Genomic DNA, 27,411 nt, shown 5'->3' with positions numbered 1-27,411 from the left:
TAGGCCTACTATTCAGCCATTTATGAAATGACTACAGAAGAGGTATCATCAAGATGACCTAGCTGATTGGCTCTAGTGCAAGTGGGAGATTGTTGGAAATGTGCCCTAAAACCAATCATATGATGATACTTTACGGACATTTCAAATGTTAAACTAATCTAGTTTAACATATAAAGGGCAAAGATTATTGTTTGAGCCGTCTCATATAAATGTTATATGCTTAAACGATAAAGTCCAAGGAATATGTGATTGGGAGAATGCAATCTAATGAAGTTAGATTAATGAGACCATTCTTTCGTAGACACTTCCTAAATGTTCCTGATCATAGGATTACCAATTGGGCATTGACAGTCCGTTAAGATCAGTACGTACTGTGTCTTCTCTCAGGGAGAGTGACTAGTCTCGAGTCATTGGTGTGTGTGACATCAAGACAAGTACGTAGGTGCTCAATAAGAGAATGAGTTCACTGAACGTGATCAACGAAGAGTTCTTATATTCCATGTCACATGAGAACTCATGGTTGGGATAATGCAAAGTAGTCCTTTGACCTGAGGCATCACAGTTGTCTTGTGGTTAAGTCCTTAATCTTTGATTATGTCTAATTCACCCCCTAGGGGTGTCACGGCATCGTTGGGGTTAAGCCACTTAGCTATGGAGACAAGTAAATGCGCAACAAGGGATCTCTAACCTTCAAACAGTTGAGGGAGAATACTCTATGATATGATTTGGAATCTCTGGCCAGAGTATGAATGAGATTGGGGAATGCGTTCCAAATCACATTCAAGGAAATCATATAAGCAAACGATTCACATTGGATAGTAGACATGAGTAAATAAACTATCATACCAAACAATGTGGTCAAGAGTATTAGATTAGAGAAGGACCGTATTGCATTTGTAATCCCGAACTGAATAGGTTCTCTAACCTCTTCTGATTAGCTTGGGTAACCATGACATGCTGCTAGGCGTCAACCATGGTTTGTGGAAGCCCTATACGTGTATAAACACTAAAGGGAGAATTGAAAATTGTTTCAATTCACAATCGATGTAAAATTGTTTTAATCGCCCACTGCCTCGCTAAAAGGAACCTAATGGATCGCACACCATAAAAGGTAGAGATTGAAGATTAAACAGAAATGAGTAAGAATGATTAAATGGTTTAATCATTTATTTATGGCAAGGATTAATTAATATGTTAATTAATCAAACGAATAAGTTCGTTAAAGACTTCGGGATAGTTTTGGACCTTAAGGCCCAATGGGCTTCGAACGTCAAGCCCATTAACTTAAGTTGTATGACAATTTAATGAATAAAGATTCATTAAGGCCCAAAAGCCCAAAACTCCCTAAATGGCCGGCCATATGTGTATGAATTAGGGTTTTGGTTGTTTAGGTCACTTAAAGAAGTGACTATATAAATGACTTTATAGCCAAATATTCATTAATGTGATTAAGGGTTTATTTTGGGTGAAAATGGGTGAGAATTGTCTCTCCATTTTCTCTCTAAAGAAGCTAACACCTTGGAGGGTACATCTAGCAATCCTACTACTCCAAGGTCACTCATTTCTTCTACAATCAAACCTTGGTGAAGAGACTTAGAGGTTCTCAATTTTGGGAACTTAGAGAACCTATTCTTCCATCCAAATCCATGGATCTAAGAAGCAAGGAATGAAGGCCCTATCTCTTTGGGTGATTAGCCTTTGCTTATGCAAAGAGGAATCTACAAAGGTATTAATTTCAACTCACTTTGTTTTGAGTTGATTATTGGTTCACCAATCTACTAGGCTTTGAATTTCATGGTAATGTTTTGTTTTTGAGTGCATGCAAGCATGATTCCGCCTTTTAATTGTTAATTGCATGCTATATGATGTTGCTCAAATGAACATGTTTTTCAAAATAAATCCTTCACATCACTCATGTTAACATCCATGAGCATCACTCATGTCAATCAACATAAAACATTCATGAGCATCACTCATGTCAATCAGCTTTTAAAGCTTCATTTACAGAGCTCCAGGTTCGAGAGCTCCAGCTTCAAAAGCTTTATTTACAAAAGCTTCAGCTTCAAAGCTTCAGCTACAAAGCTTCAGTGCAGGGTATACAAAGACTGCCTCCGAACAACCACCATTTTGGCCTATACATGGATTAAATTTGAAGTCTCCAGCCAACAAACTCTGTTGACTGAAGACTTGGGGGACTACATTATGTTCTATATATTGGTCTTCCACAACTAGGCTTCATGAAAAATACTTGGGGGACTTAGCCCATCAATTATGTATTGAGGAGCGAGTCCTTATTCTATAAAAGGGATTCCCTCACTTTCATTAGAGAGCACCCATTATTCATGTACTGAGGAGCGAGCCCTTATTTTATAAAAGGGACTCCCTCACCTTTATTAGAGAGCATCGCCGCCTACTGAGCAACCGCCTCACCGCGAGCATCACTCTTAACCCATCACTTATGTATTGAGGAGCGAGCCCTTATTCTATAAAAGGGACTTCTTCACCATCATTAGAGAGCATCGCCGCCTACTGAGAAACCGCCTCGCCGCGAGCATCAACTCTAGCCCATCATTTATGTATTGAGGAGCAAGCCCTTATTCTATAAAAAGGATTCCCTCACCTTCAACGCCACAAGCCGAGCCAACCAAGGCAACATAAGCCACAAGCCGAGCAGTCTCGCAACATGTGCTACTTCTAGTTTAGCATCATTTCACATTGAGCACTGCCTCATATTGAGTATCAGTTCTAGACGACATCTAGTTACTTCGGCTCACACATGGATTGAATTTCAAGTCTCCAGCCAAAAGACTCTCTTGACTGAAGACTTGGGGGACTACTGTTTGTACCATACTTAGGGCCTCCGTATTTAGATCTCGTATAAATACTTGGGGGACTCAAATGTAATTATGTAATAAATGAAGGGGCAAATATGTAAAAAGGGGAAGAGCCCTTAGTCTGTAAAAAGGCCTCCTCACCCTCACAATGAAATAAGCTCTCACCCTCACAATCCTCTCACAAATAGAGAAATACAATATCAGTGTGGACGTAGCCTAAACATTGGGGTGAACCATGATACATCTTGTGTTTTTTACTTTCTTGCAGATTCATGGTCAGATTTACTTTGTCCCAAGACCCCTCAAGTTTTGTGCATCAGCAATATTAAAATATGAATTATTATATTATTATTTTATATAAATTCAAACTGATTTGGTGCTTTGAAAATTAGACCTGACAATTTCATACACGACCCGTTTACACTACACATAAACGACACGAAAATAATAGATTTTAGATCGACACGATGACTAATCGGGTCACATGATAAGAACCTGTTAATAACTTGTCCTTAACATATTTACACGAGAGTGACACACGGGTAACTATTTGGACACATTTTTTGAACTACTTAAAAAAACTTACTATAAAATACAATAGCTAGAGTGTATATGTATATTTTGTATATTAAAATATGAATTATTATATTATTATTTTATTATTTTATATAAATTAAAAAAAATAAGTTTTATTTATTTTATAGTATACTATAGGAGTGAGATTAAAAAATTATAAAACACATTAAAAAATAAAAATATCAAGTAATTTAAAAATACCAAACACATTAAAAATATAATAATTAATTTACAAGTGCAAAAAATGTGAAATAATATGCAAACGCTCGAGATCCCATCCTCTACACTTTGAGGATGGGTACATCGTCATTTGAATTTTTAAAACCATACAAACCCTCATAAATAGTATTTAAGGGAGTTCAAAATAAACAATATCACTTCCCTTGGTGATTGATGAAAATAGAAGGGTTTTATTGTCAAAAGTGTGTCAGGTTTCGTCAACCTTGAAACATAACTCCTTTCATTTTGCATATCCTTGAATATTTGGTATTTTGTAGTAATGTACTAATGTTTTTTCATTAGACTCTTATTTTAGGGGTGTGTAATACTTAAAAATCAAATGTTGTGACAACCCGTCCCAAATTTTACAATTTTATAAATTTTTAAGGGTTGTTATTCATTATTCTATTCATTTCTTTTGGTTATTGTTATTTTTCTAGTTGAGGGGTTGGAAAAATTAAGGGAAAAATAAAAAGGGGAAAAGAAAAGAGGAAGGATGCTTGATGGCAGCAAGGTAGAGAGTGAGAGAAAGAAGATGGGCACTGCCCAATCAGGAAAGGAGGAGAGTGAGAGTGACGAATGTGAGAGAAGAACCAGGAGGGAAAGGAGGGAGGTGTGGAGCACCCAACCCAGTCGACCCGTGCACCCAAAACGAAACCAGTTTCGACCCAGTTCCAATTCCGGCTAGATTCCACCACTTTTCCGACGAAAGTCACCCATTCTTCACCTGGAAATCATCCATTGACCTCCCCTCTTCCATTTCCACCCAAATTTGGAAGGGATTTGGGTGTAAATCATTTAAATAAACCACGAGGGTGCCGTGAGACCCTTGCTCAAAATCCATCAATCGTTAAACCATCTCCTTCAATTACCACCACTAGACACTCCTCTAGAACCCAAGAACAAAGGCCAGGCAGTGGTGGAGGCATCGGAGCAAGTTGGAAGCCGAATTGAGGGCACCCAAAACTAAGGTTTTTCGACGGATTTTAGCAAAATTGGGGCTCTTCCGGGCCAAATTGACCTTGGCCGCAGGTATAAAGTTTACTCTACTCTTTGAGATCTTCATTTTTTGTAATTTTTTAGAATTTTTAGAAATAGTTGAATTTTCCGGAGAGCCGGGGCGGCCGACCTCCACCCGTGGCGCATGGCCAAGGGGTCGTCGATGTTATTCTTAGGCTAATTAGATGCCTTAAGTTCAGTTTTGGTAGTTGTATGATGTAGGTTGATTGTTGGAATCTAAATTCTCTACGTTACGTTAATAGGTCATTATATGAATCGACGATCCGACCGTTGGATCGTCACTAAACTTTAATATGTTATAGTACGTAATATTTGAGAACCATAAAAACTTACGGATCGGGAATCCGAAGTACGGATCTTCCCAAATTGGAATTGTAAGTTCATAAAATAAAATGTTAACCGCCACTTGGTTTTTGGTAATTGGCGGAGATCCGACCGTTGGATCGTAATGAAATTTTAGGATGTTGTTCTAGAAGCATAATGTGTATCTTTAGAATTAACGGATAGGAAATTCGTAACGCAGATCTTCTGGATCAAATTTTAGGGGTGTGTTTATGTAAATTATGTATTTTTATCGGTTAGAACTCTGAGATGTGATTTGATAATTGGTCATAGGCGACAATGGTTCGTGATATCTTGATATGCATTCTAGGGAGTCGTAGTGCAGACCTCAGGTGAGTGGGTCTTTTCTATTCCATTGTGTATTATATATATATATGATTGACAATTCCATAAATGTTTATGAATTGATTATTGCTTATGATTACTGTGAATGCTTTGAAATACTATTATGAACTACGAATGGCTTGATCTCTGTTTGGAGTACGTAGGCAGTCTAACGAGACGTTAGATGCAGCCATACAAATAAGTGAAACTAAATAATTGAGGTACTAGTCTTGTTAGGGAATTGAGTAATGTGAGGGACATTGGTGGAAAATGTGAGAGCTAACCTTACTACTTGGGGATTAATTGTTGGTCATAAATCAATGTGTGAAGAATCAAGAATTTGAAGTAAGGAAACGTAAGTAATGATAGTTAATTAAACTAGTGTCTAGCGGGCTTATCATCGATAATTATTTCCAAAAATAAATAATTCGAGAGTAGGGCGTTACAGCTTATGCATTTTATGCCTTATCACACACACACACACACACACACACACATATATATATATATATGGATGTATATAATTGATAATGCTATGACATGTTTGAGTAATAGATTGCATCATGGTTTATTTACATGTATATTGCCTGCACATAATTATTGTGAACGCTTGAAGTGCAAAAGTGAACGCAGGAGACCCAGGTAAGTTCAGGTAAGGTTATAGTATTAGTTGAAATGATGGAGTTATGGCATGACTACATACATGTTTTAGGCAACTTCGACATTGTCGTACAGGTTGCCTATGAGTTGTATATGTCATGTGAGATTGCTTTAGTTATGCCAGATGATGAGATGCATTTAGAGCTCATAAACCTACACCCCGGTATTAGTGCTCCCGCTAATGGCCAGGGCACAATCTTTCATGTGATGTTCACCTTCCGCACCTTACGCTCACCTTGGATTCAAGGTAGGTGCACATGCCTGTTGTACAGACCACTATAGGTGGTTCCAACTCGTAGGTGACCCAAGATTATTCGCACAGTCTTCACATGATCGTGGCACTTGAGCGTATTTATTTATACCCAGTCATGTCGTACAGACCACTTTAGGTGGTTCCGACTCCTATGCAGGTATACTTATTGAGATATGGATAAGTCGTACAGGTCACTAGAGGTGACTCCCGACTTATGAGCTAGCATATGTGATGAGATACGGATAAGTCGTACAGGTCACTAGAGGTGACTCTCGACTTATGACCTTATAAGCTAGCATATGTGACGAGATATGGATAAGTCGTACAGGTCACTAGAGGTAACTCTTGACTTATGAGCTAGCATATGTGATGAAAATGTAATAAGTTAGCATATGTGATGAAAATGTGATGAGCTAGCATATGTGATGAATATGTGATGAGCTAGCATATGTGATGAAAATGTGATGAGCTAGCATATGTGATGAATATGTAATGAGCTAGCCTAGGTGATGAAAATGTAATAATGAGCTAGCATATGTGATGAACATGTGATGAGTTAGCATATGTGATGAGATATGTGATAAGCTAGCATATGTGACGAAATATGTGATGAACTAGTATATGTGATGAGATATGGGTAAGTCGTACAGGTCACCCTAGGTGATTCCGACTTACGTGCTAGTATGAGTTATTAATCACATGATTATTTGATATTATTAATGAGATGCTGTGTTGTGGTATATTTATGATTTTTTTGGAAATTATATAGGTGTTGTAGTGAGGGGCTAGAATTTTTTATGTGGTTTCTATTAAAATTTTACTTACAGGGCCACTCACCCTTGTCTTGTCTTCACCCTCCAAGTTTTATTAGTTGAGCTTTCTTATCGCCGAAGATTCGTGGCGATTCTTAGTATTGCAGACTATTTCGAGGGTACGATTCTTAATTCATTCTTCTATACTTGCTTATGCTCTAACGTCACGTGTGAAGTGGGTTCATTCCCCCTCACCAGTGCACTCTGGTATTTAGGCACTCTTAGGTTTAAATTTATTCATATTTTTCGACATCATCACACTTTATGGCTATGTCACCTTCCAGGTGTCGGCCGGCACAGCTCGATTCGGAGTCCTAGTGGACATTCTGGGTCAGGGTGTGTCAAATGTTGTCTTTATGTTTTGAAGTAATATTTATGTGACAATGTGATATACATATACAAATTTAGTATTATGTTTTCAATTTTTTGGGGTCAAATTATGTTTTTCATTTTCATTATTTATTGATTTAAAATATATCTTCCTTAACAGTAATAGGTCGGGTCATATTACCTGATAATATTAATGAGTTGATTTCGGATCGGGTCATATTACCCGTTTACTTTAACGGGTGTTACACAACACAACCTGTTAAAATATCGAGTATGTCACGAAAATGACATGAATGCCAAATCTACTGAAAATACAAATAAGTAAATAATACAAAAACGAATTAACCATGGATATGTAATGTAACACTTACTTCAACCTTAGACTAAAATTCAAATTTTAGGTTATAAACTTACCCCTAAGATGCTCCAACCTTTGGGTCAAATATGTATTTTAGCCAAAAACTCATTTCTGGGACAAATTTAGCCTAGAATTCCCTCTAATTTAGTGGGTTGACCACCATATATATTTTAATCTAGCAGTGAAGATCTAATATGATCAAATCCAACAGTAAGAAAAAAAATCGAATGGTTCAAATTTAAATCCAATGGCTAAAATAATTAAAAAAAAACAATTTCATGTGTTTCATATTCTTTTATAGTGTTTTACGAGTTCAATGGTGCCGGTTTAGTGATTTTTCAATATTTATCGGAATCTAAATATTTTTAGTTTAAATGTTCATAAAATTAAATTAGGATAGTCCACATAATAATTTTTTTTAAAGTACTTTAAGAAAAAAATATCCTGACAATTTTAAGTTTCTGACGAGTTTCATGGAGCACAAAAATTGTTTCTAGGTTAAAAATTTTAAGTTTTAACCAAATGGTTGGAGATGGTCCAAGGATTCCGATAAATATTTAAACTAAATTTATCTCTTACGAAGATTGATGGAAAGATATAGAGATGGGAAAAAGGATTTACACATGGTCTTTATAGATTTGGAAAAAGCGTATGATAGGGTCCCAAGAGACATTTTTTGGAGGATTTTAGAGAAGAAAGGAGTACGAGTAGCATATATCCAAGCTATAAAGGATATGTATGAAGGAGCAAAGACTGCCGTAAGAACTCATGAAGGACAAACCGAAAGCTTTCCCATAACTGTAGGATTACATCAAGGCTCATCATTAAGTCCTTACCTTTTTGCGTTGGTAATGGATGAGTTAACAGGACATATTCAAGATGGTATTCCTTGGTGTATGCTTTTCGCAGACGATATAGTGTTGATAGATGAAACTCAGGAAGGGGTAAATACGAAGCTTAACCTTTGGAGAGAAGTGTTGGAATCTAAAGGTCTTCGCCTAAGCCGATCAAAGACAGAATATATGGAGTGCAAGTTCAGTGCAAATGGAGGCTAAAATGAGTTAGGGGTGAGGATCGGAGATCAGGAAATACCAAAGAGCGATCGTTTTCGCTACTTAGGATCTATCTTGTAAAAGAACGGAGAATTAGATGAAGATCTCAACCATAGAATACAAGCTGGATGGATGAAGTGGAAGAGTGCATCCGGCGTGTTGTGTGACCGCCGTATGCCACTGAAGCTCAAGGGAAAATTTTATAGGATGGCAATAAGGCCGGCGATGCTGTATGACACAGAATGTTGGGCGGTGAAGCATCAACACGTACACAGAATGGGTGTAACGGAGATGAGGATGCTTCGTTGGATGTGTGGGCACACGAGAAAGGATAAGATTAGGAATGAGGATATCCGAGGTAAAGTAAGAGTAGCCGAAATTGTAGGAAAATTGAGAGAAAATCGGTTACGGTGGTTTGGATATGTGCAAAGAAGGCCTACTGACGCTCCGGTTAGAAGATGCGACTACGGGACAAAGGTTCAGGGCCGAAGGGGTAGAGGAATACCTAGGAAAACTTTGGAAGAGACTCTAAGAAAAGACTTAGAGTATTTGGATCTAACGGAGGACATGACACAGGATCGAGCACAATGGCGTTCTAAGATTCATATAGCCGACCCCACTCAGTGAAGAAGACTTTGGTGTATTTAACACAATACATTGAAATGAAGCAAAGCTTATTTATTGATATCTCCGATAAGTTACAAATATGTACATATACATGAGTCAAAATAAACAAACAAGAGGGAGCCTTCACAAAGGTTGCTTAGAAGAAGTCTCAGCAGTCGGTAGAGCCCCAGAAAGAGAAGGCACCGGAGGGGGATCATTCGGAGCTTCAGTACTGGACAGAACCCTAGAAGGAGGAGGCATCGAAGGTTGATCATTTGGAGCTTCATTACGTGGTACAGCCCCAGAAGACGAAGGCAATAAATGCCTTTGGAACAAACCCATAAACCGCTGATGATCAAGTAAAACCTGACCATCAGATTCCTTCATCTGGTCAAGCTTCCTCTTCATGTTTGTAGCATAGTCATGTGCGAGCCGGTGCAACTGTTTATTCTCATGCTTAAGCCCTCTAATCTCCTGTTTGAGACTCATCACTTCAGCTGCCAATGATTCAACTTGGCGGGTTCGAGCAAATAGGCGCTGGGCCATATTAGACACTGAACCTGCACACTGAACACTTAGAGCCAGAGAATCCTTAACAGCCAACTCATCAGACCGTTTGGAAAGTAGTCTGTTATCTTTGGGAGTGAGAAGGTTCCTGGCCACCACCGCAGCAGTCATATCATTCTTCATCACGGAATCCCCAATGGTAAGAGGACCAGTAGGAGATAAGAAGGATGGGCGCCATATGTTGTCTGGAGAAGGCGTGGTTGCCTCTTCAACAAGGTTCAAGTCAAAACGACGGTCGGATGGGCCAGACATTTTCAAAGGTGAGAGAAGAGGTCGGACAAATCAAGATCTTAGAAGTGCAAGAAGGGAGCTTCTACTGGTGAGGATTCAAGTGTGCTTTGGAACTTAATGCCAGCCTCTATAAAAGTCTGCACTCGACGGAGCTTCAGAAATCGAAGAAGTGCTTACCCAGAAATCGAAGAGGCGTTTGCTTTCTCAAAAGCTGGGCTGCTCAGAGACCACGAGGGTCGATCTCAGAAATCGAAGAGGCGTTTGCTTTCTCAAAAGCTGGGCTGCTCAAAGACCACGAAGGCCGATCTCAGAAATCGAAGAGGCACTTGCTTTCTCAAAAGTTGGGCTGCTCAGAGACCACAATGGTCGATCTCAGAAATCGAAGAGGCACCTGCTTTTTTCAGCCTTGTCAGCACCTGTCACATGCACACTTAGCTTTGCTGAAATTACGGGCATTCTGTTAAAGATTTTTGGTGAAGTAGAAAGCACGTGAATCTTACTGTTCAATCATCCACTTTCCACACGCACCATCAGCTCATGGGTACCACATATAACTTTACTAAAGATCTCTGACAAAGTTTAGACACGTGAAGCTTGCAGCTCCCACTACATCGCTATGACCAAGAAGGGTAAAAGAATAGCAAAGAAACAGCACTAACAAAGTTTAGACACATAACTTTTGAAGGTCTAGCTACCATATTATTACCCACAAGAGTAAAGGAACAGCACCGTTGCTGGATAATTGGAAAGTCCCTGTGTGTCAACCTCTGTGCTCCGTGGCAAGGTAGACTAGCAAACATGCCCAACCTTTACTTACATTCGAGAAAACACTCCCACCAAGATTGTTTGCTCCAAAATCGAAGAGGCACCGTCCTCCGAATCTCGAGAGTCAGACTCCCAACATGATTACTTTCTCAAAAATCGAAAAGACACCGCTCTCTGAATCTCGAGAGCCAGACTCCCAACAGGATTGCTCTGTCAAAAATCGAAGAGGCACTGTCCTCCGAATCTCGAGAGCCAGATCCCCGACAGGATTGCTTGTACGAAAACCGAAGAGGCATCGCTTTCTCAACTTCGAGAGCCAGATCTCCTTGGATAAAGCTTGTCTATAATCTTCACACGTAACATCAGCTTTCCCGATACCACATACCACTTTTTCAAAGTGCTCTGACACACGTGAAGCTGGCAGCTCCCACTACCGTGCTATGACCAAGCAGGGTAAATGAATAGCATTACTACTTGTTGTTAGGGAAACTCCTATATATGTCGACCTCCATCCTCAACGGACAGGCAGACCTGCAAAAATGCTCAACCCTTCCTCATATCTGAGAGGGCACTCCCAATGAAGCCTCTCGAAATACTCAGCTTTCTTTCCCCCCGATAATACCTCTGCAAACAAGCTACACCAGAGAAAGAATATCTCATATCATCAGGGTTAAAAGCAAAAGTATCCCATATCATGCTTTTTCCCTGTCTTTTCCTTTGGCCTTGTTCTTACCTGCAAGACAAGGAGAAAGAGAGCAATCAGTCAGCACTTGGAATCAAGCTTCCAGTCAGGAACTGACTGCCTGGAACCCCTTACCTGATTACTTACCTAGCATTGCTCTCGAGTACTCATCTTCAACATCTTATGCTTCCAGGGAAGATACCACATCTGCCTGAGGAACAGATAGGGAAAGTGAGAAGGATACAAGGAAGCATGTGGAGACAAGTGTAACAGAACACGTGCCGATACATCCACTACTTTGTCAACAGCAAAAGTATCCCATATCAGCAGGGTCGAACGTACTCTAGATTTGATGGACTTGTTTTGACCCTCAAATTCTTCAGTCGGCCTTATACTCTGGAGGAAACTAGACAATCCTCTAGCCCAGTTCAAGAATAAGCCTGTGGAAAGTTACTTCTTTAAAAGCAAAAGTATCTCATATCATCTATTCTTACCTTGTCTGCAAGATAGGGAGAATGAGAACAATCAGTCGGAACTCGAAATCAAACTTCTGATCTGGGACTGATTGCTTGGAGCTCTGATTGCTTACCTTGTCTGTCACCTTTTTCAGCAGATCCCCTAGCTCGGCGACTTGGGGGACTCCCACTACATGGTTTGTATCGCGCTTGACCAAGCCTGAAACTACAAGTAAGCTTCAAGTGAAATTGATACATTACCTTGTGTATCTCCACCAGTTAAAGATACCACCCCTGGATGGAGGAAGCGTACTTCCAGAGAAGATGCCACATCTACCTATAAGACAGATAAGGCAAGTGAAGACGAGAGCTTGAACATATGTCATTTGTACTAAATCATTCACTTGTACTTACTAAAGGAGAGCTTGAACCTATGTACTTGCGTAAACCCTTCACAATTAATGAGAACTCCTCTACTCCGTAGACGTAGCCAATCTGGGTGAACCACGTACATCTTGTGTTTGCTTTCCTATCTCTATCCATTTACATACTTATCCACACTAATGACCAGAGCAATCTAGCGAAGATCACAAACTTAATACTTTCTGTTGTACCGAAGTCCTCACTGATTTTGTGCATCAACAATCCTTAAGTCATTACCTTTTTGCGTTGGTAATGGATGAGTTAACATGACATATTCAAGATGATATTCCTTGGTGTATGCTTTTCGCAAACGATATAGTGTTGATAGATGAAACTCAGGAGGGGTAAATGCGAAGCTTAACCTTTGGAGAGAAGTGTTGGAATCTAAAGGTCTTCGCCTAAACCAATCAAAGATAGAATATATGGAGTGCAAGTTCAGTGCAAATGGAGGCTAAAATGAGTTAGGGGTGAGGATCGGAGATCAGGAAATACCAAAGAGCGACCGTTTTCGCTACCTAGGATCTATATCTTGCAAAAGAGCGGAGAATTAGATGGAGATCTCAACCATATAATCTGGATGGATGAAGTGGAAGAGTGCATCCGGCGTGTTGTGTGACCGTCGTAGGCCACTAAAGCTCAAGGGAAAATTTTATAGGACGACAATAAGGCCGGCGATGCTGTATGGCACAGAATGTTGGGCGGTGAAGCACCAACACGTACACAAAAGGGGTTTGGATATGTGCAAAGAAGGCCTACTGACGCTCCGGTTCGAAGATGTGACTACGGGATAGAGGTTCAGGGCCGAAGGGGTAGAGGAAGACCTAGGAAAACTTTGGAAGAGACCCTAAGAAAAGACTTAGAGTACTTGGATCTAACGGAGGACATGCCACAAAACCGAGTGCAATGGCGTTCTAGGATTCATATAGCCGACCCCACTTAGTGGGAAAATGCTTTGTTGTTGTTGTTGTTGTTGTTGCTTTTCTCACCTTGTTTAATAATGTTCATAGATTATTTCTGTTTGATTTATTAAACCTGAAGATTAAAAATAAAATAAAATGTTGGAAAAAAGCAATGACTTGTTATCATTTTCTATTACGTAATGCACTCTCGTCTCAGACTCATCGCATATGCATGTCCAAGAGCTAGAAGCCTAGCTAGAACCAACAAATGTCCATATCATAACTAAAAAGCTTGTGAAGTTATGATCAGTCTAATAATAGAGTATAGGATTGGGAACACAACGTCCAATGTCCAATTTGGGATTAGATGGACTGCAAAACAAGATCATTTGATGCTTTTAGGATGGAGAAGTTGAGAAAAAACATCAAACAGCTTTGCAAGTAAAGCTGCCTAAAAACCCAGCTGATTGGGGTTTTCTTTTTCATTGATCTTCTTCCCCACCTCGATCCACTTTCGTTTTGTGTTGTTGTAGGAGCTAATTAGCTGCTAGGGTTAGGGTTAGGGTCAGGGTTATACATACATATTGGCGTCTTGTTGCTTCACTGGTGGTGAAAGGAGATAGGAGAGCAATTATTCCAATGTGAAAGACAATACGAGACAATGGTTACTTTTATAGTATTAAATTAAAATAAATAAATAAATGACATGAGAAATTTCCAGTTTCATACACCATGAATGAAAGTGTATTCCACACTTCACGGTCCCCATTGAAATTGGGTAAAAGCAATGCTTTAAATTTATTCAATATAGTGGATATTTTCTCAAAAATCAGAGGTGAAATTTAAACGTCATTTTATATTTTTAACACATACAGTAAATATCAGATAAATTTTTATTTATTTTTAAATTAAGATTTGACAATACATAAAATTTCATTTTTAAAATTCATAATTTTCAATAAAAACAATCGATATCTCGATATTCAATATACTTATTAATATTTTTATAAATATACATGCCAACATTTTTACGAATACAAATATTTTAAATATCGGGTAAAAGTGAAAGAAAAAGTCGCGTGGGGTGCGTGCAGAGATTATAAATTTGTGGGATCTTTACAGCAATTGGGAAGGAGGAGGATTGGCAGCCTTTTTAATTCTTGATAATCATCACGACCTTTCTGATGGGACAATACATGGTCAATCAATCAGTCTTTTTATTTACTCTTTCTCTCTCTCTCTCTTTATATATATATATATATATTAATTATATGTAATATGTTGCAGCCGCCTACGTAAGGAGAAGGCAAAGACCAAGAAATATAATATCATGCTACAATAGTATCAATATGCAGCGCTAAACTGCAATTCTGATGCCCACTGCACGCATGAGTGTACATTACCTAATTCCATCTTAAGCATTAACGCCTTCGTAGCTGTACTCTGCCATGCATCTCTCTCTCTCTCTCTCTCTCACATTCATATTTTCAAGCTTTGCACTGTTTAGGGTTTAAGGGGGTAATTTAGAGGTATCCATCCCTTTCTGTGTTTATGTTTATGCAACTATGGGACCACGAACTGAATCGTTTCTTTAATTGTTCCTTCTCTTGCAACTATTGCCTATGGGACTTGATTCAAGAGGATTTGAACTGAATTTATGTCGTAGCTCCTCATTAAATTCATCATTTATAGAGGGTTCGTTCAGTTTTTAAACTTTCGTGGTTTGGTTCCAACTACAATTGGTCCATATTTGTTTTGGTTTGGGTTTGAAACCGCGAACACTTCATAACTTTTTTAAATATCTGAATCGTTTATATTTCAGTTTATCATTTATAAATCATCCTTACAAAAAAAATAGATAAATCCAAAATCACTTAGACATTCATTTGTAATCAAGAAAACTAACGAATACGGTTTCAAATTTGGGTAATTTTTTGTAGACATGATTTTGAAAGGAGATCTAAAAATAGGCGGTTGGATCATTGAAATACACTACGAAGAGGCCTGCAAAGTGTGTAAAAAAAAAATTGGGTGCCCGCTGTCCTAATCTATTAATTTTAGGGTATCTTTACTTACAGAAGAAAGAAGAAATCAGAGAACTGAAATAAAGGGAAGTAACAAAAAAATGGGATCAACTTGCCCTCCCTAATTAACATGCTTCTTGAACTTTAGTATTTGATTATAGATTTAAAGGGGAAACAAACACATTTTAATTTTGTATGTGTTTGTAAACACATGAGAAAGTTAATAAATGAAATTTTTTTCATACCATATTTCGTATACGGAACAAATAGACTAATAAAAACGATTCAAATTTTATTTCTTGTAAGTAAACATGCTGCTAAGGGAGTGTTTTTTTTTTTTTTTTTTTTCGCAAAATTTTTTTACATTGTGCACGTCCCTGTTAAATTTTGGCTTTTAAGTTGAGAAAAGTGAATCATGCATGAATTAAAGAGATTGCATAAATCATTTCTCTAGCTTTGTTGTTTTTAAAATTTTAATCTAACATTTTATTACGGGTCATTGCTTTATGTTAAAAGGAAGCTTTTAGGAGAAGGGATATCTATTTTTTTAATATAAAAATGGGGATTAGAAATAGGGCCCACACCACATTGAAATTTAATGATTTGAATTATCTATTTTTCAAGTTGCACCCCATTGATCATCCTTGCAAAATACTAGCCAAATTGAAAATATTTAAGGCATCTAATTGAGTTCAAAGAAATTGTGTAACATCCCACATCGCCCATGGGAGTGGATCTTGTAAGCTTTATATGTATATTCTCACCTCCAATTAGCACGAGACCTTTTGGGAACTCACTGGCTTTGGGTTCTGTAGGAACTCCGAAGTTAAACGAGTTCGTGCGAGAGCAATCCCAGGATGAGTGACCCACTAGGAAGTTCTTGTGTGAGTTCCCAGAAACAAAACCATGAAGGAGTGGTTGGGGCCCAAAACGGACAATATCGTGCTCGGGATATGGTGGGGGCCCGAGCCGGGATGTGACAAATTGACGAATACTTTGTTCTCTAAGAAAAATTGAAATTTCATCGTGATAATTAACATGCGGTTTAGATCGTTGACAGGGATGGCAATTTAATCCGTCAAATCCAATCCCCGTAGGTAACCGACCGAAACAGTTCGGTTTCGGCGATCAAATTTCGGGTTTTTTACTGTTATGGGTAACCGTTGAGTAAATTGTTCGGTTTCGGATTCAGTTATGGTTATAGGGGTATCCGCTCCGAACCCGTACCCGAACCCACCCCATTTTCATTCTTAATAAAAAATATAAATTTTTATTATTTATATATTTTTTTTTATAAAAGAATGAAATCCTTTTTTTTTCTTTAGCAACTTTAATACTTTTTGAGAGACTCCAAAGGTCTTGAGTGTATAGTGCAGACTTCAAAGTATCTTTTTTTCAAAAATTTTAATGTTTTCAGTCAAGAAATCTGGAAGAACTTAAAAGGTCAAAAAAGATGGAAGAACTCATGGAATCTTACAAATTAGCAACAACCTTCAACCTCTTTCGATTCTTGCTTAATTTCTTGAAATTTTGGACTCAATTCTAGTTGCTTTGTTTCAATTTCAATGCTAATTTCGAATTTTTTTGTGTGTTCAGAGCTAATGGTGAAGCTTGCGAAGTTGTGTGGCTATTCTATTGAATTGCGGTGTCCATTGCCGAACGGAGACTTAGAGACCTTGATTTCTGTCAAGTCCGACGAGGATTTGGCGAATATCATAGAAGAGTACGGTCGAGCTTCTTCTCCCTCTCATCCTCTGAAGATCATAGCCACCTCTTATGTCCACTGCTAACGAAGAACCATCTAAGTATTGTTGTTATGATTTTAAGATTTCAATTTGAAAGTGGTTGATGTTTGGATATCCTTATAGTGTCCATTTTGTTTGTATAAGAATTACTGTTTAATCAATTAAATTTTAGCAAGTGTGTAGTAACACTTGCTTAATTTTTCATAAGAAAGAAATATTATAAATTCATAATGGGAAAACCGTTCGGGTTTTTTACGGTTTCGAGTATGGAGAAAACAAATGTGACACACCCCGTCCCGAAGGAGGGCATGCTGGCCGTCACGTGAGAGTGACGTAACCATTTGCACAGTGCGGAAGCTTTAATTATACAATTTATAATTTGATACACCCGAAGGTGAGTCCTAATTTTTGTCCAATCTGTCAGAACACCGTCGAATTCCTCGTAGTCACCACACCTTTGTGATTCCTGAACCTGGAGGGGCGCAAAACCAAAATTGAGTGGGTCAGTAAAACAATTCTTTTTCCAAATCCAAACATTTCTCAAAACGTTGTAACCCCTCTCCGTAAAACCTGTATACTTTCCCAGAAATGTAAAATATAAATATACATATATATTCTCAAGACTTCAAGTCGTTAACTCAACATTTTCATAACAATTATGCCATGCCACATCATCTCAACATTTCTCATATTAATTATGCCATGCCACATCATCTCAACAGTAATAAGGTATGAATGCATCAACATAATCATATCAGGTGCAAGAAAGTAATCAACCGTAGGCCCTCTAATAGCCCTGTACGGTTGAACCTAGAGCTCAAAATCTATCATTATCACTCTACCGGAGTCACCTCTGTGACCCGTCCGGCCTTCTGCACACAAGTTACGCTCTAGTGCTTCTCATAAATCATCTGTGCACATAATCTAAGGTCACCCACCAGTCGGAATCTCACTAACACTCTCGCGACTGGTCTGTCGTACCCACTCCGCGTGGACTGTACGACTAGCATCTACTTGGATCCAAGGCGAGCGTGCGATGCGGTGAATACTATAAGCACTAAACCATGGTGCAGGATTTGAGCTCAATATATATCATCATCATCATAACAGTAATTAAATACTCATCTGTGCGTCCACCGCACCATTTCATACATATGCATCATAAATCAATTCTTACCTGTGCGTCCACCGCACCAATTCATACATATACATCATAAATCAATTCTTACCTGTGCGTCCACCGCACCAATTCATACATATGCATCATAAATCAATTCTTACATGTGCGTCCACCGCACCAATTCATACATATGCATCATAAATCAATTCTTACATGTGCGTCCACCGCACCAATTCATACATATGCATCATATATTAATTCATGCATGGCATTTCAACTCACATTTCTATATACTTTTCATATCAATTCTATGCATGGTATTTCACTTCCCGTTTTTCCACATAACTCATATGCATTTCATTTTAAACATATTTTCATTTCAATTCAATTTCTGGGAAACGTCAAGTATATATATATACGGAAAACAAAACTGCCCACTCACCTGGAGTTCGCCCTACAACTCCCTAGCACAATACGCCAAGGCGTCATGACGATCGCCGCCTAGAATAGTAATCAAATCCAGGCTCAGAATTCATATCGATAAAATATAACTTATATAAAATACGTCACTACGTTGATCGATCCGGAAGATCTGCCACTCAGATTTTAAATCCATAACTTCCAGAGGTCCACATTATACCTCTAGGACAACATTCTAAAATTTCATTACCATCCAACGGTCGGATCTCCGTCAATTTCCAAAACTAAGTGACGGTTAACATTTTATATTATGGACTTACAATTCCAATTCCGGAAGATCCGTAACTCGGATTCCCAATCCGTAAGTTCCAATAATCCTCAAATATTACGTATTACAACGTATCAAATTTTGGTGACGATCCAACGGTCGGATCATCAATTCACATTTTCACCAAAACTATAAAACGTTATTCGAACACCTAACCAACAATCCTTAATAACTTTCTCATACGGTGTTCAATTTAGGTATATGAATATACCACAGTGATCTACTCGACGTCACGGACGTCGACATATTTTTAAAATAATTTTATTTTTATTTTTTATTTTACTGTAGCACCATCTTCTTCCTTGGGTCGCCGGACTGGTTTTTCCGGCGGCCGTTTTCCGGGCGGTTTTTCAAATTGCCATAACTTTGTCATTTCTCAACGAAATCAAGTGATTCAAAAACAAAAGTTGTAGCCCTTGAAGAGACAAAGAGAATGGTACCTTGCACAACACCTAGTTCGCCGTGGTTTGGCCGGAAACTGCCTCGAAAGCTTCGGAGGTCGCCGGAAACTGGGTATTTTTCAAATGAGTATAACTTCTTCAATACTCAACGAAATTGAGTGAAACAAAAAGGAAAGTTGTAGTACTTGACGAGACGAAGAGATTGATACCTACCTCGATGCCTAACTCGCCGGGGATTCGCCGGAAAACGCCTCGAAAGCTCCGGCCAAACTTTGAACTCGTCGATCTCCGTGTTCTTTCATCCAAAAACTTCCAACGAAGCACTCCGAGCTTCGTTGGGACCTCACTAAGCTCGCTGTGATCTTGTTTTAGCCTAAAACGTAGTCATTTAGAAGATCATGAACAGTACCATTTCACGGGAACTTTGAAACTAAGGTTTTCCGAAGCAAAACTTACCTGAAATGGATACCATCGTGATCGTGGAGTCTTCAGGGTTCCAATGGTGGTCTTAGATTCGTCGTTGGTATAGATTTAGGGTGGTTTTGTGGTGGTCCGTGTGAGTTCGAAGGAGAGGGAGAGAGAACTGAGAGTTTCGTGAGGGAGGAGAGAGAGAGAGACAAAGCACGGGAAAGAGGGAAGGATTTGAGGTGTGTGGGATCCTACCCAATCCCCAACTACAAAATTCTATCATAAATTTAAATCTAAGTCTCCACTCTACTTACCAAATTTTAGGAGCTTAGATATAACGAACGTAAAAATTATACCTTAGTCACGTATTAGGGGCATTTTCGTAATTTCACGTCCTCGGAATTAAAAATTCCGGAACGGGCTGTGACAAATGGGTTTTGTTATGGGGATGACACATCCAAACCCAATCTGCCCTGTTGCCATGTGACAACTCGTCCCTAATTTTACGATTTTATAAATTTTAAAATAGTGGTTTGACGAAAATGCCCTAGAAGCGAGATTTTTGACTTTCATTGACCGTTGTATATTAACACCTATGAACCATCCTCTTAGCATATTGTCGTAGTACTCGTTGCTACGAACGCGTGGGCGTAAACAAAACTGAAATCAGAGTTATGGTTAAAATTTTGTAGAACTACGATTGTGGAGGACGTTTTAGTAATTTCATGTTTTGGGAGTTATTTTTCTATTTTATCATTTGTGGCTTTGTTTTGTGAGCCAATGGGACCCACCCAGATGGGTCACCTCTCCTCTTTGTCCCCGTGACTCCCTTCTTCCTAAAGCACCATCTCCCTTATTTTAAAACTCCCATTTCTCTCTAATCTAACTCTCAGCTCTCTTTCTTTCTGTAAACGCAAAGAAACTGGCGATCCACATAACTTGCCACTCCGGTGAGCTCTTCTGCCACCAGCGATGACCACCTCCTCTGCCACCGCACCGCCACGTTTCACGTCTCTCTCTCCCTCATATGTTTCCTCATTTCTACTGTCAGTGCATACATGCACAGAAACAAAGACCACTCTATATTAGCAGTAGCACACCTAACCTTGCGAACTATGGTGAGATCCTTCATTCTCCGACATTGGAAATGGCACAGAGGAAATTTCCCCATATTTTCTAGCGAACTAGGGAAAGTTGTAGGTGATTTTTCGACCCACTTCGGCCACGTCCGGGAGTTGTAATGGTATACTTCGATTCCTCGTCCTTTAATCTTCGATTTGGTATATTAGGTGATTAGGTTTAATGAAGATTTGTGGTTATTTGAACCTCATTCTATCCCCTGGTGAAATTTCCAGAATCCGACGGTTGTAATGGCAACCGACCGGAGAAGAAAACAAAAAAAAGGGGCCGATGAAGGAAATTTTGTGAAAAACACGTTCATTTGAGCAACATCTATGGCATGCAATTAACATTTAAAGGCGGAATCATGCTTGTATGCACTCAAAAACAAAACATTACCCATGAAATTCAAAGCCTAGTAGAAAGGTGAACCAAGACTCAACTCAAGAACAAAGTGAGTTAAGATATTTTATACCTTTGTTGATTCCTCTTTGCATAAGCAAAGGCTAATCACCCAAGGAGAGGGCCTTCATTCCTTGCTCCTTAGTTCCATCGATTTCTTGGAGGAGGATGGTAGAAAGGATTCTCCAAGTTTCCAAAATTGAGAACCTCCAATTTTTCCACACCAAGGAGGGACTTAAAGAAGAGATGAGTGACCTTGGAGGATGAGAGATTGCTAGCTAATCTCCTCCAAGGGGGCCGGCCTCTTAGAGAGAAAGGGAGAGACATTGTGTTCTCATCTTTTCTCTAAAAGAAACCCTAATGAAGAAAAGGCTATAAAGTCATATTTATACCTACCTTCATTGGAGTGGCAAACTTGTAATAAGTCCAAAACCCACTCCTTTATCAATATGGCCGGCCATAGGGTGTTATTGGGCTGTTTGGGCCTTTGTGAATATTTAGTCATTAAGTTGTCATACAACTTAAGTTAATGGGTTTGACGTTCGAAGCCCATTGGGCCTTGAGGCCCAAAACTAACCCGAGGTCTTTAACGAACTTTATTCGTTTGATTAATTAACATATTAATTAATCCTTGCCATAAATAATTAAACCATTTAATTATCCTTACTCATCTCCGTTGTTTCTTCAATCTCTACCTTACACGGTGTACGATCCATTATGTTCCTTTTAGCGAGGCAGTGGGCGATTAGAACTCTTTCAAATAGATTGTGAATTGAAACTTACTTTCACTTCTCCCTTTAGTGTTTATACACGTTTAGGGCTTCCACAAACCATGAGTGACACCTAGCAGTATGTCATGGTTACCCAAGCTAATCAGAAGAGGTGGAGAACCTATTCAGTATAGGATTACAATGCAATACGGTCTTTCTCTAATACAATACTCTTGACCACATTGTTTGGTTTGATAGTTTATTCATGTCTACTATCCAATGTGATGAATGTGATTTGGAACAACTTCCTAAATCTCATTCATACTCTAGCTAGAGATTCTTAATCATATCATAGAGTATTCTCCCTCAAACGGTTTGAAGGTTAAAGATCCCTTACTGCGCTTTCACTTGCCTCCATGGCTAAGTGGCTTAACCCTAACTATGCCGTGGACACCTCTGACAGAGTGACTTTGACATAGTCAAAGATCAAGGATTTAACCACAAGACAACTATGATGCCTCAGGTCAAATGACTACTTTGCATTATCCCAACCATGAGTTCTCATGTGATATGAATACGAGAACTCCTCGTTGATCGTGTTCAGTGGACTCATTCTCTATTGAGCACCTACATGTTTGTCTTGGTGTCAATCACACCAATGACTCGAGACCAGTCACTCTCCATGAAAGAAGACACAACACGTACTGATCTTAACAGACTGTCAATGCCCAATTGGCAATCCTATGATCAGGAACGTTTAGAATATGTATACAAAATAGAATGGTCTCATAAATCTAACTTCTTTAAATTACATTCTCCTAATTACATATTCCTTGGACTTATCATTTAAGCATATAACATTTATATGAGACGGCTTAAAACAATAATCTTTGCCCTTGATATTAAACTAGATTAGTTTAACATGTGAAATGTCCGTAAAGTATCATCATATGATTGGTTTTAGGGAACATTTCCAACAATCTCCCACTTGCACTAGAGCCAATCAGCTTGGTCATCAATAATGATACCTCTTCTGTAGTCATTTCAAAAATGGCTGAGTAGTAGGCCTAGACAATGGATATCTATATGCTATTCATAAAAGCAACCTTGAGAATAACGACGTCACCATTATACATGATTCTTAATCATGTGGTTTAGTCTCTCATTTGAGTTCGGATCATGATGAGACCTTGATTCCCTGGCTTGAGCTATCGCCCCATTAGTGTCGTAGTGTCGGTACACTAGAGACACTTTTTGGTTGGAACCGGATAGAGAGTTCATAAATGAACTTTATCATCCAAACAACATTGTTGTAAGCTTCTTTATGGCAATATATTTTGCATGCATAATGGAACACACTAAAGTCATTACTTTTAATGTTTCCATCCAAATATCTCTTTAGTCATAATAAAGAGATATCTAATTATCTCTTCATTCATAATGAAGAAACATCCAATGATGGATTAGATTCATAATCTAATACATTTACGCTTCCGTTACGTTACTCTAATTCTTCCTCATTCTTGAGGAATCCATCCTTTATTATTTCTCAAATACTTAAGGATTCACTTGACAGTTGCCATGGTTCTGATCTTGGGCTTGCATTGATATCGTCTTGTACCGATCTTGGTACAACTCATATCAACGTTTTTCATACAATATGAAATACGTAAATCACCTTTCTGCGTATGTATAAAGGATTCTATTTACGCATTATTTCTTTGGGAGTCAAAGGGTACGTTCCCTTTGAGAAGAGCTACCTCCTAGTCTCACTAGAGTTGTTCTTCTGATTGAAGTTTATCATCATATGAGAAACTTCCTAGCATATTTTGTCTATTATTAGGGATTGATATAATCCAATTATATCTTGAAATCTATCATTGTAGATTTCCATCCCATGTATATAGACTATGCCTCCCATATCCATTCTATCTTTATAGAATGTTTAAAGTCATAACTTTAACGAAGAAGTATTCTTTTCATTTCCAAAATTAATATATCATATATGTGTGTGTGTATATATATATATATATATATATATATATATATTCAAATTTAGGAACATGATTAACTCCCATTAATCTTTTGTAAACCTAGTAAACAAAAGATTCATTTACATCTTTATGAGAAATCAAACGATTTGATCTTTTCTCTCATAAGACGCTTATAGCTCCCACTACCTTGCTAAGATTCATGGTCGATGGATCTCTACAACTTACATGTCTTGTGATTCATAGTTTTAGACATATATTATCAAGACTATCTTAATAATGGTTTCGGAAACCCATATTATGTCTAAACATTGAATCACCATTTAGTTGTAGCTAGCAATCTTCGAATTAATTGAAACCAAGACTACGTTAAAGATGGTTTCTTCAAAGTCAACCAATCTCTTTGATTGTAGTCACTTTAAGCTACCAATTAGCTATAAAGGTTTCATTATTTCGGGTCAAATGGTACTTTACCATTTCCTTGAGTATATGTCGTATATACACTTAATGTAGTCATAAGGATTTTCATTCTTATTTCTTTCGAATTAAGAGGTGTAACTCTATGACATAATCATAAAGTTCAAACCATTCAACTGAGACAGTTTATAAATCCTTCTCGACTACCTTGGAGCTTGTGGTATAGGAACTAGGTTGTTATATTTGTTGATCACTATCTTGTCTCTCAAAGAAACCATTCTTTGAGTTCTATCCCTCGTTCATTTGCTCTATCTTAGGCAAATCCTAGTGTACGATTACAATGAACTACCCAACAAACAACATTTGTTAGTTGGTTTATAGAAGTGATATCCAAATGTTAATTTAAGGATACCCACAAGATAATTCTTTAAACAAATATTGCTTATTAGCACACAACCCCAAATCTTAACATGATTAAGATTTGTCTTTCTTTCCAACTACATCCTATGGAGTCATGAAAATTTTGGAAGATCTTCTAATTGACAATCATATTGTCTTAGAAGTATATATCCTATATATATGGGTAATTGATAACATCCAATGAACTAAATCTTATTCGAGTTCGTTCTTCTCTTAATGGAGAAATCCATTATCCTATGATGCTTCTTTCCTTGATATCTTTCAAAGAAACTGTTCTAAAGTGTTACCTTTCCTTGGATCAAATCTAAGGAGGTAAATACTTTAGACATCTTACTCATCAACTTACATTTCTTGAATTCTTTGAAACCTTTTGCAAAGTATTCGGACTTGTGTTTATTCAAAATAAATGATAGTCCAACCGAGAGCGATCTTCGGTGAATGTCATACAACATGAGTAGCATTATGTTGTGGACAAGTGCCACTAACATCTAAGTGAATTAACCTCAACAACTTTGTGATTCTTTCTTCCTTTCCAAAAGAATAAAGATTCAAACATTTTGCCTTTATACAATTTTAACAAGAAGGCATTGGATCCGGATCTAACGATCCAAAGCATCCATCTATGACAAACTCGTAGTTTATGTTTTAGAGGTATCACAACTCAGTTGGGATTAGTCACTACCTTGCAACCTTTTGGGTTTTAAGCATCGTTCTATTCTAAACAGTTAACACTACCATATCATCTCTACTATAGAGATAATCAATTAGATTACAATAATCTAATCATTCATTAATAAAGAACAATGTTTTGTCAAACAAACATTCATCCATCTCTCATAGTGAAGGAATTAAGTTCCTTAAAATTGGAATGTAAAGACAATCTTTGGTTTTTCCAATTTCTTTGGTAGTTCATATGAGGAAGTAAGTACGATCTGCTTTCGCAGAGATCTACATTTGATTCACGTTCCGAATGTGAAGTACTTTTTCTTCTCTCATTAATCTTCTACTTCTTATTAGCCACACTTTTACAACGATTGTAAAACATAGTTACTAATACGGAATCAAGCATTCAAGTAGAAGAACCAACTGTTTTGAATTTTTCAAGAACAATTTACAACACCTTCGAAAGGTGTGTTATTGACACTTGCAAGACATTTCTTGCAAATACCCCTTCCAATGTCCATCCTTTCATAAAGAAAGTTTGTTCCCTTGGAGTTATTTCCCCTTCTTCATTTGACTTCTCTTTTGACTACAATAGTCATGGTCCCTAAACTCCCACTATCTCTCTTGAAACTTATTTCAATTGTGTTATACACATCAAATGATTTGGATAGTGTGTGGTTATTGTTCACTATATAGTTTACAATAAACTTAGTGAACGATTTGGATAGGGACACAAAGGTGAAGTCCTTGCCTAGTTTCCATCTCTAGAAGTGGTTTAACACTTCAACACTCAATGATTCAAAATCATCATCAGTCCATGTTGATGGACTATTTTTGACAACCAACCATTATGTTCTAAACATAATTACAAACTTTCAAGAGTTGTTCAAGGCAACTCTCATTTCTTCATACAACAATTTGTAAGTGAAGAATCATGGCACATAAAGTGTCCATGCCCGTGTGCTTACTTCTCAAGTTCCTTGTTCATGTAACAAAGAAACAAGCACTAATGTTTGCGTTAGCTAAGGGTTGTTCAAAGCAACTCTTATTTCTTCATACAACAATTTGTAATTGAAGAATTATGACATTAAGAGTGTTGTCCTCTTTATGATAGACTTACCTAACATGTTCTTCCAATGATACATTATCAATAGGAAGATTGTGAGGATGAGACTACTTAGGTAAATATACAAGCCATTATAGACAATCTATGGGATTGTAGTACCAAGTCCGGAAACTAAAGCTTTCGGATTTTCTTTGTCAAGTTTTTGGATAGCGTTTGTAAATATATTGGTAAGCAAATACATAACGAATATAAATTGATTTTAAGCCATTTGATCCGGGTCTTTAAATCAAATAGCACCACCCACTATTTTTGGCAAATTCCATATCCCTCATCGGAATTCGAGAGTTTTGGAGGAAACTCTTAGTAGGGTATGGGAGACTCACCATTACCAAGCCCACCTCACAATAATATGATGTTGGCTAGCATCAATAATAATGAGAGAGTACGCTTACTCATTTGCATCTCTTGCAAGTACCCATCTTATTTTGGCCTCTAGAGAATGAAGCCTCACAATGATATGATGTTGGCTCCATTGCACTTAGTTAAGTCATTCCCACCATGCAAGTTTGAGTAGGGGTTCAAGAACAACCTCACAATGATATGATGTTGATCATTCTCGTTGCCTACCTTCACAACATCATGTATGCATATAGAACTCCTCCTGAGTGTAAGCACACACTTTGTACTCCCCCATGATAGGGTGAAGTCGGTGTACGAGTCACAAACGATCGGAGCCTACCACGGTGGAAGGCCACAAAAGAGTGTTCAA

The 27,411-nt window shown here is 38.1% G+C and overlaps 1 long non-coding RNA gene across 2 annotated transcripts; it reads right to left on the bottom strand.

The window, feature by feature from the left end:
- Positions 1-18,232: 18,232 nt before the first annotated feature.
- Positions 18,233-19,479, bottom strand: LOC126596584 (uncharacterized). 2 transcript variants are annotated; one of them, XR_007613996.1, is made up of 2 exons: positions 18,407-19,479; positions 18,233-18,354 (listed from the first exon to the last, which is right to left on the bottom strand). It is a non-coding gene; the product is annotated as an uncharacterized LOC126596584 (long non-coding RNA). The 2 variants fall into 2 exon arrangements; XR_007613997.1 differs by having other exon boundaries at positions 18,459-19,479.
- Between the last annotated feature and the right edge of the window lie 7,932 nt (positions 19,480-27,411).

This window comes from Malus sylvestris, chromosome 13, assembly GCF_916048215.2.
Source record: "Malus sylvestris chromosome 13, drMalSylv7.2, whole genome shotgun sequence".
Classification (NCBI taxonomy): Eukaryota; Viridiplantae; Streptophyta; class Magnoliopsida; order Rosales; family Rosaceae; genus Malus; species Malus sylvestris.
The sequence above is the reverse complement of the archived record's forward strand: the minus strand, read 5'-3'. Positions and strand labels throughout refer to the sequence as shown.